The sequence below is a fragment of the Ixodes scapularis genome, unplaced genomic scaffold (genome assembly GCF_016920785.2).
Source record: "Ixodes scapularis isolate PalLabHiFi unplaced genomic scaffold, ASM1692078v2 PGA_scaffold2__306_contigs__length_199485367, whole genome shotgun sequence".
Classification (NCBI taxonomy): Eukaryota; Metazoa; Arthropoda; class Arachnida; order Ixodida; family Ixodidae; genus Ixodes; species Ixodes scapularis.
In genome coordinates, this window is record NW_024609857.1 from 120367438 (window position 1) to 120377552 (window position 10115).

Sequence of the window (10115 nt, forward strand, 5' to 3'; positions counted from 1 at the left end):
TCACGTGACTCCCCTGAGGTCACGTGACCCCCGCCGATGTCGCGTGACCCCCAATGACGTCATCGTCACTGATGACGTCACCGACGTCCACATCGTCATCGTCATCATCACTGATGACGTCACCGGCATCCGCATCGTCATCGTCATCATCACTGATGACGTCACCGGCATCCACATCGTCATCGTCATCATCACTGATGACGTCACCGGCATCCGCATCGTCATCGTCATCATCACTGATGACGTTACCGACATCCGCATCGTCATCGTCATCATCACTGATGACGTCATCACTGACGTCACTGATGTCGTCACCGGCATCCACATCGTCATCGTCATCGTCACTGATGACGTCACCGGCATCCGCATCGTCATCGTCATCATCACTGATGACGTCACCGGCATCCGCATCGTCATCGTCATCATCACTCATGACGTCATCAGCGACGTCACTGATGACGTCACCGACATTCGCATCGTCATCATCACTGGCGAAGTCATCAGTGACGTCACTAATGACGTCATCGGTACCCGCATCGTCATCGTCACTGATGACGTCATCAGTGACGTCAGTGATGACATCATCGGCATTGGGGGTCACGTGACCCCCCAAGGTCACGTGACCCCCCCCCCTGGTTAGTTTAACCCCCCCCCAGTGCCCTTCCCTCCTCCTCCTCAAGAGCTGCACTCTAATTCGGCGTTACAGGGAGTTGTAAGCAGCTTTCACTTTCTTTGCTTTCGAATTTTCCCAGTTACTCTGGCAGGTGTTTCGTTTGCTCGCTTAACGAAGCAGTTCAGAAGTTCCTTTAAATGCATGTTGGCGTAGGCGTCCAGGCAATCTTTGCACACCGTGCCTTTGTTTCGAGTGTGAATTAGCGGCCTTAAGTCCGCCTTCAGCTGAACTCTTGTCTGGTGCGATATATCAGTGAAATGTGTGTCGAAGGCACGGCTGATGCTACCGCCTAAGTAACGAGCTAAGTCGAAAGGGGGTGTCATTTTTGCATGCGAATATTTTTTGTTCTTCAACACAATGTCTTTCGAGGTATTCCATGTTTCTGTTTGCACTTGGACTTAGCAGCATGATGACAGATCTGACTGGCCGCCCACCCAGAAGAACGATTTTTCACCTCGTCGCGAAAAGTTGTTTTTGCAGTGGTAGGCAGCACACCCTTATGAAAATGGATATTGGGTTTCTGATGTGTTCCTGATGTGCTCCTAATAAGTCCACAGAAATTCAGAAGAAACGCAACATGTAATGAGTTTTCACAGTTGTTTTACAACAAGAACTCAAGTAAGATTGCACATAAAGTTTTCTATTTAGAAGTGTACATAGCTTTCAACTAGCGATGTAGCCTTTTATGGGAGCCTCGTCGACGGCTGGCGCGCGTCAACGAGGCTCCCATTGGCTGCTAAGCGCGTCAGTTTCACCGACCGTCGCCCCATGGCGCTGCGCGTTTGTGCCGCGAGCGCGCCTGTAACACGAAGCGTCCAAGGTCAGAGCTACGAGGAGAGGTGGGATATCGCTCGCACGGTCGACGCAAATACGCCGTAGGTCGCCATTTTGACCCCGAATTCATTCACGCTCATATCACGAAATTTTCCACCATCCAAAAATCAACATGAGTCAGAGCAAGGATTTTAGTAACGCCTCAAATTAACCGAGACTCATATCGCAGAGATTACTAATATAACTGATATCACCGGAGTCAATCTCAAAAGATATCACCAGAGTCAAACTCAAAGGATATCACCCGATTAGGACTCAAAATAAAGATATATCACCCGAGTTAAACTCAAAATAAATGTATATCACCGGAGTCAAACTCAAAATATATCACTCGAGTCAAACTCAAAATATATCCCCAGAGTCAAATTCAAAATATGTCACCCGAGTCAAACTCAATACATATCACCCCAGTCAAACTCAAAACATACAACCGGAGTTAAACTCAAAATTTATCAACCGAGTCAAACTCAAGATATATCACCAGTCAAATTCAAAATTTGTCACTGCTAGACATTACTAGAGACGTTACTAGTGCTCTTTAATCTATGTACAAGTATTTACAGGAGATGTGCTCTTGCAACAGACCGGGCATCGGCAGCTAGTTGGGCTAGGCCATCAGTTCCATTGCAGTGATTTGCTCGCGCGCTGTTCTCGAGACTGTCTGTTGGTTGTCGTCGTCGTTAGTCCGACACCAGACGCACACGCGCGAACAAGATGATGTCTGAGATGCAGCATTCCTCCCTCCTTAAGGTGAATATCGGTCAACAGGTTTCTGGGGTCTTGTCGACCGCCGAACAGCTGGGACGGCCTCGTCTTCCGCTGCGTCAGGCTGCGCTGGTGCGGCTGCATCTTGATGGGGTGGTTCAGGCGTCTTGCTCACCGGTGGCGTCTTGCTCACCGGTGGTGCAGGTGCCGTGCTCTCTCTTGGACGAATTTGGTCCATGTGCCGTTTCAGCTCTCCTGCTGACGTCTTGACCGTGATCATGCGGGAACCCGTTGTTTCTTTAACTGTCCCCGGAAGCCACTTTTCCCCTTCCCCAAAGTTGCGTGCCCAGACGGAGTCGCCAGGGCAAAGCTTACTCGCAGTATCTTCCTCTGAGCAGAGAGGAAAAGAGACAGGAGGCGGAAGGCAGGTATCCAGGCGGGAGCGGATTTGGTATCCTAAAAGCCGCTGGGACGGAGATCTTGCATCCTCCAATGGCGTCCTACGGTAGTTGAATAGCACCTTTGCGAGGCGCATAGACAAACTACCGGTCTGAAGTTTCTTGAGACCCTCCTTGATGGTGCGTACGGCTCTCTCCGCGAGGCCGTTCGATTGTGGGTGGTACGGAGCTGTGCGCAAGTGTTTCACGTTGTTGTTGGACAAAAACATGGCAAACGCTTCGGATGTAAACTGAGTGCCATTGTCACTCACGATGGTTCTCGGTATGCCAAACCGGCTAAAAATCTCGCGTAATGCCGTGATTGTGGACTCGGTCGTGGCATGTTGCATAGCGATTGCCTCTATCCACTTCGAGTGCGAATCCACCGCAACCAAGATCATCGCACAGTTTACTGAACCAGCGAAATCCAGGTGAACACGCGACCAGTTCTCCTGAGTCAAAGGCCAATTAACAGGAGTCTTCGCCGGCGGCATCGACCTTGCTTGTACACAGGTGTGGCAATTGCTCGCCAGACGTTCGATCTCACCGTCAAGTCCAGGCCACCACACGATTGTACGTGCGACAGACTTCATTGCTGAGGCACCCTGGTGCGTCTCGTGCAGAAGCTGCAGCATCTGGTCTCGTGCGGGCTCAGGAACAATGACTCGGTGGTCCCAGTAGATAAGACCTTGGACTACGGTCATTTCTAGCCTCCTAGTAAAATACGCTTGCATGCGTGGATCAGACACTTTCCTCTCCCGAGGCCAACCTCTGAGAATGTAGGACTTCACCGTACGGAGGACCTCATCCTTCAAGGTCAGTTGGCGGAGCACTTGTGACGAAAGATGAGTATTGTCGAGCTGTTGAAGCGAATGGACATACTCAGGTAGCTCATCGGTTGCTTCCTCGGAAGTCTCCAGTGGAAGTCGACTGAGTGCGTCGGCGTTTTGGTTGTCTGGCCCAGGCTTATACTGTATCCTGTAGTTGTAAGCTCCCAGCAGCAAAGACCAGCGCTGAATCCGAGCCGCGGCCATGACTGGTGTCGGGCGGTCCTCACGAAACAGTCCAACCAAAGGCTTGTGATCTGTGACTAAAATAAACGATCGACCAAGCAGATAGTCGCGGAACCTAGACACTCCGAACACCAGCGCCAATGCTTCACGCTCGAGTTGAGAGTAGTTTCTCTCGGCCTTTGACAGTCTTCGGGATCGGAACCCAATTGGCTTGTCTATGTTTCCAACGCGATGCGACAACACCGCTCCTATTCCGCACGGCGATGCGTCGCACTCCAGGCGCAATGGCTTCGCTGGGTCAAAGTGCGTGAGCATCTTTGCTTGTCGCAGTGCTTGTTTTGACTTCTCGAACGATTCTTGCTGCTCGGGACCGAGGTCCAGCGGCGATCCTTGGCTAGAAGGTCGTAGAGTGGAGCGAGCAAAGTAGCCATGTTCGGAAGAAACTTGCTGTAGTATGTTAGAAGCCCGATGTAGGAACGTAATTCGCTTACGTTCTTAGGACTTGGAGCCTTCATCACAGCATCCAGGTTCTTCTCCAGAGGCTGCAGTCCGTCGCTGCTGATCTTGTGTCCCAAGTAGAAGACTTCTGGCATCCGGAAGGTGCACTTGTCCTTCCTTAACTTGACGCCGTTTTCTCGGAAGCACCTCAGAACCGCCTTGAGGCTCTTTCCACCATCTTCTTTCTTTTCTGCCACCAGGACATCATCCAAATACGCCTGCACGCCTGGAATACCCTTCAGCATAGTCTCCATAGTACGCTGAAAAATAGCGGGCGCGGAAGACACTCCAAACGGCAGACGGTTGTAACAAAACAATCCTCGATGGGTATTGATGACCGTCAGTTTCTTAGCCTCTTCGTCAAGGGGAATCTGATTGTAAGCGTCGCGAAGATCCAGCGTGCTGTACACGTCTCCCTCGTTGAGAGCGGCGAAGAGGTCATCAATCACAGGTAGCGGATATTGCTCTGTAACGCATGCCGCGTTCACGGTTAGCTTGTAATCGCCGCAAATTCTGACTGACCCGTCCTTCTTCGTAACCGGCACGATCGGGGTTGCCCACTCTGAGTGTGAAACCGGAGACAGAACGCCGTTCTTCACTAGCCTGTCGAGCTCGTCAGAAACCTTGTCCCTCATAGCATACGAAAGAGGTCTAGCCCTGAAGAACTTTGGAACCGACCCCTCCTTGACATACAGGCGGGCGGGTGGAATCTCGAACAGTCCTAGCGTTGGCTCAAATACCTCTTCGTACTCGGTCAAGATTTTATCCAGATCCTCCCCTTTACATTGGCTTTTCGGGTTTGACACACTGAGAACAGGAGTTCCCAAGTTGTTTAGTGCTTGGATCAGGTCTCGGCCACACAAACATGGTCCTGGCCGGCGAAGTACAGTCATCGACGCTGTGACAGTCTTGTCGGCATACGAAACAGGAAGCGTGAGCTTACCGGCAATCGGCAGTGGCCCCAAGTAGCAAGACAACTTCAGGGTTGACTTCTCCAGTCTTGGCCAACTCTCCCTGTGCTGGTTGTAAACGTCTCAGGATATCACGCACACAGGTGATCCCGTGTCGATCTCCATGATAATGTCGACTCCGCCCCAACAGAACTTGCGCCGAACTGGACCGACGATCTTGTTCTCCTCGATCGGATTTTGTTTCAGGGACAGCAGGTGCGAGGAGAATGCTGTGTCGCCGTCCTCAGCGGAGTTTTCGGTTAGTGCGAACATCCTCTGTTGTCGCTTGCCCTTAAAGCGACACATTATTGCAATGTGTCCCTTCTTTCCACACTGGAAACACTTCGCATACTTGAACGTGCAAGCCATCTCGGAGTGTTCCTTGCTGCCGCACCGTTCGCACGCTAGCGATGGTCCACGTTCTTCCTTCCTGTACTGGCGTGACGGTCCCGGTCGTTGCTTACCCGCCAGTTTGTGCAGTTCCGGCTCTGACTTCACGCCTGAAGGCTTCATGAGTTTGACACCTTGTCTCGCCGCCTCCGCCGCCAGCACGATGTTCTCAGTTTCCTGCAATGTCAACTTGGGCCTATAAAGTGGTGCCTTCTGAACGTCGATATTTCGAATTCCGCACACTATCTTGTCTCGTAGCATGCGGTCTAACATGTCGCCGAAGTTGCATTTATCGGCCAGCTGCCGCAGTTCCACGATGAATTGCTGAGCCGACTCTTCCTCTTTCTGAACCCTCGTGAAAAATTTGAAGCTTTCAGCTATCTCGTTCGGTCTCGGTGCGTAAAATTCCTCGAGAATTTCAATCGCTTGAGAGTAGGTTAGTTCTTTAACCTTCCTTGGCGCGCAACGCCCACTCAAGATGTCGATTGCTCTTGAGCCCAGTGCCGAAACGAGAAGCGCTCTCTTCTTTACATCGTCCATGATGCCGTTTCCCTCAAAGTAGGACTCAATGCGGATAATATACGAAGTCCACTTATCTTTCGTCTCGTCGAACTGTGGTACTTGGTACGTCATCACCGCAGACTCGGAGTTGCGTCCGTTGACTTCAGAGGGTGGTTCGGTACTCGTCGCCATTGCTAGACATTACTAGAGACGTTACTAGTGCTCTTTAATCTATGTACAAGTATTTACAGGAGATGTGCTCTTGCAACAGACCGGGCATCGGCAGCTAGTTGGGCTAGGCCATCAGTTCCATTGCAGTGATTTGCTCGCGCGCTGTTCTCGAGACTGTCTGTTGGTTGTCGTCGTCGTTAGTCCGACACCAGACGCACACGCGCGAACAAGATGATGTCTGAGATGCAACAGTCACCCGAGTCAAACTCAATACACATCACCCCAGTCAAACTCAATACACATCACCCCAGTCAAACTCAAAACTTATAACCGGAGTTAAACGCAAAATTTATCAACCGAGTCAAACTCAAAATATATCACTCGAGTCAAACTTAAAATATATCACCCGAGTCAAACTTAATACATATCCCCCGAGTCAAACTCGAAACATATCACCGGAGTCAAACTAAAAATATATCATCCGAGTGTCAAACTCAGAAAGTTATCACAAATTATCACCGGAGTCAAACTCACACAAAAATATCATGAACTATCACTGATATCACCGGAGTCAAACTTAAAAAGATATCACGAACTATCACTGATATCACCGGAGTAAAACTCAAAAAGATACCACGAACTATCACTGATATTACAGGAGTAAAACTCAAAAAATATCATTGATATCACTGGAGTCAGTTCACACACGGGATCACGTGATATCTCTGAAGCTGGGCTCAGGCTGGCCTGTCCTTCCCCGCGCGGGAAAAAAACAGACCGACCCCTCTCCCTTCAGGCGTTATCGTCCGGTGGGCTGGAGGGGAGAGGGGAGTTCTCCGGCTTGCTTTTTTATGGCGACTGCGGAAAACGCTTAGGAAAGCCGCTCATTTTGCTTCTTTATTTTGTTTACTTTTTTTTATTCTTGCGATTAAGAGCAAACGCCCGTGTTTTGATCTTTATTTATTGCTTAAAAGGTTAGGCAATAAATATCTCATAAAAGTATGTCACACCAACTCGCCCAGGCTTCAACCTTAGCAACATTTATTTATTGTTTTGTGAAGTGCTCGAGCAAGCGTGTTTGGGCGACTACCGCACTAAGCAAGTATTTGTCTGGTTCTGCTTGCTATATTTAGGGGTTGTTAATCTTAGTTAATCTCGTTTTTGTCTATTTGCTTTAGGTTGGAATATTACTGATATGGCATGAAGGGATTCTGCAACACTGAAGTGAATAATATTTTGTAATGACAAAAGAATGAAGTAGTGTGAATATTTTCAGTAATAATTAAGTCCACGCTATCGGACAAGTTTCTCTAAAGGTCAAGTAACTCGAATTTTGGTTAATTACAAGTACTATATCAAGATGAAATACAAAGAACGGTGCAGCTGCTTTGGAATTGATTGGTATTGATGATTGAGAAACAGTGGTTGACCTGGACGTGTGTCATACTCGGCTACCTTGAACTGGGGTGAAAGGGTAGTCATCTGCGCTGCGAAGTCGACATTATATCCACCACCGCTAAAATCTTGGAGCGTACCGTTTTCTCCACGAAAGTAGCCCTCAGTACGTCGTATCTCGCACTTTTTTCTCGTGAGGATCATTCTGTTCGTGGAAAACTGAGAGCTTTCCACTGGCCTGATATTGGTTTGCTTGGTTTTGTAAAAAATAAAAAAAAAATAAACACCAGGCAAGGGAGAAGCTTACGGATTGTTGCCATGCCTAACAACACGCTCTCTGCAGCTTTGGAAAATGAGCAGGCTACAAAATTGCTTCTACTCTGGGGCCGTACAATACCCTCCCGGAGAACAACGAAACCAAAATAAAAAAATAAAAAAGAAACAGATATTTAAAGCACTGAACAAAAACACGTTTTCTTAACGCCGTGGGCACGCTGTCGTGTAGAATGAACATGGGAATTGGACTGAAAACGCCGCCCCTCCTCGTGTTCCATTCTTCAATGGGCGGACCATGCCGCCGTAAATCAGACATGTACAAGTTACTCAAAAAAGTAATTAAGTAAGTTACTCAGTATTGACGTCAAAAGTAATTTGAGTAGAGTCGAAATTACTCAAATGGTAAAAAAGTGCGAATTACTTTTGAAGTTACTTTCGAAATTGCTTTTATATGTTTTTTATGGTAAAAAAGTGAAAGCCGTTTACAACTCCCTGTAACGCCGAATTAGAGCGCAGCTCTTGAGGAGGAGGAGGAGGGAAGGGTACTGGGGGGGGTCACGTGACCTGGGGGGGTTACGTGACCTGGGGTCACGTGACGATGACAATGCCGATGATGTCATCACTGACGTCACTGATGACGTCATCAGTGACGACGACGATGCGGATACCGATGACGTCATTAGTGACGTCACTGATGACGTCATCAGTAATGATGACGATGCTGATTCCGGTGACGTCACTGATGACGTCATCAGTGATGATGACGATGCAGATGTCGGTGACGTCATCAGTGACGTCACTAACGACGTCATCAGTGATGATGACGATGCGGATGCCGGTGACGTCATCAGTGACGTCACTGATGACGTCATCAGTGATGATGACAATGACGATGCGGAAGCCGGTGACGTCATCAGTGACGTCACTGATGACGTCGTCAGTGATGATGACGATGCGGATGCCGGTGACGTCATCATTGACGATGACGGCATGGGGGTCACGTGACCTTGGGGGTCACATGACCTCAGGGAGTCACGTGACTTCGGGGGGTCACGTGACCTCAGGGAGGGGGGGGGGTCACGTGACCACGGGGGGGCTCGCGCGACGCATTATGGGACATTTTCCATAATGCACCGCGCGGTTACGCCGACGCCGACGCCGCTCAAGCCGGAAACGGGCGCCTAAGAGCGGCGCTCTAAAAGAAAGTGCAGAGTTATGGGCTTAAGCTGAGCAAGTTGGTTCATTGCTTGTGAATGGAACCAGCTGAACATAAAAAACACACAGAGAAAAAGTATAACATTCGCACCGCTGGACTAGCAACATTTAACGATTCCTCTTTTTCCTTTTCTGTGAATCTTTGGTTCCGGTTTTCTTTTTCTTTGCACTAACTTAATTGTTTTAATCCTTTACACTTGATTTAGGTTTTCTTTTTCTTTACACTTAATTCGGAATTTCTTTTCCTTAAACGCACTGACTTCTCTGCTGTCAGAATGTTCTCATCCCTTTTCTTCTGTCTTCTTTAAGCGGTCTTCCTCTTCTTCTACCTTTTCCTGGAACTCATGTCACTCCGCAGGAAAATCTTCTCTGAGTTGTGTAGTGCAACGGAAGGGGCACTAACACAGCCCTCGCCTTCCTCTTCGATGGCTAGGGCTTCCAGTATTTCACGGGCAAGTTGATTTTTATGTCGCCCCACGATGTTTACGTTGCACAACGTTGCCTCGCATTGGCATGCGCGACAATGGGCTGCAAGGTGTCCTGCTGCTGTCAAGTTCCGTAGAGATGTGGCATGCTCCCTGGTTCTATCATTAATACAGCGCCCTGTCTGCCCAATATAACGCCTTCCACATGTTAATGGAATGTTATAAATGACTTCTTTTTGACATTGGGCGTACCTTGTTTTGTGTGCGATGTTACATGCCTCTTGGTGCCTACGTTGGTTCTCGTTTAGCCTGCCGCGCATTGAATATCCTTTGTTCGGCGCGGAGCTTATCACGTGGACCCCTTGCCGGCCCGCGACCTTTTTTAGCCGGTGAGTGATCCCATGGAGATATGGTGCTACCACTATGGGATTGACAGTCTTTTTTTTTTGTTGTTGTTCGCTCGATGCCTTCCTGCCCGCGCTTCAACTTCTGTGAGATATTTTCACATATTGATACCAGTAGTGTTTCCGGATACCCAGCATCAAGTAGCCTGGATATCTGAATGTCAAAACTCTTTTGGATCTGGTGTTTGCATGACTTCTTTAAGGCAGATGTTAGTGACGTGGTGGCGA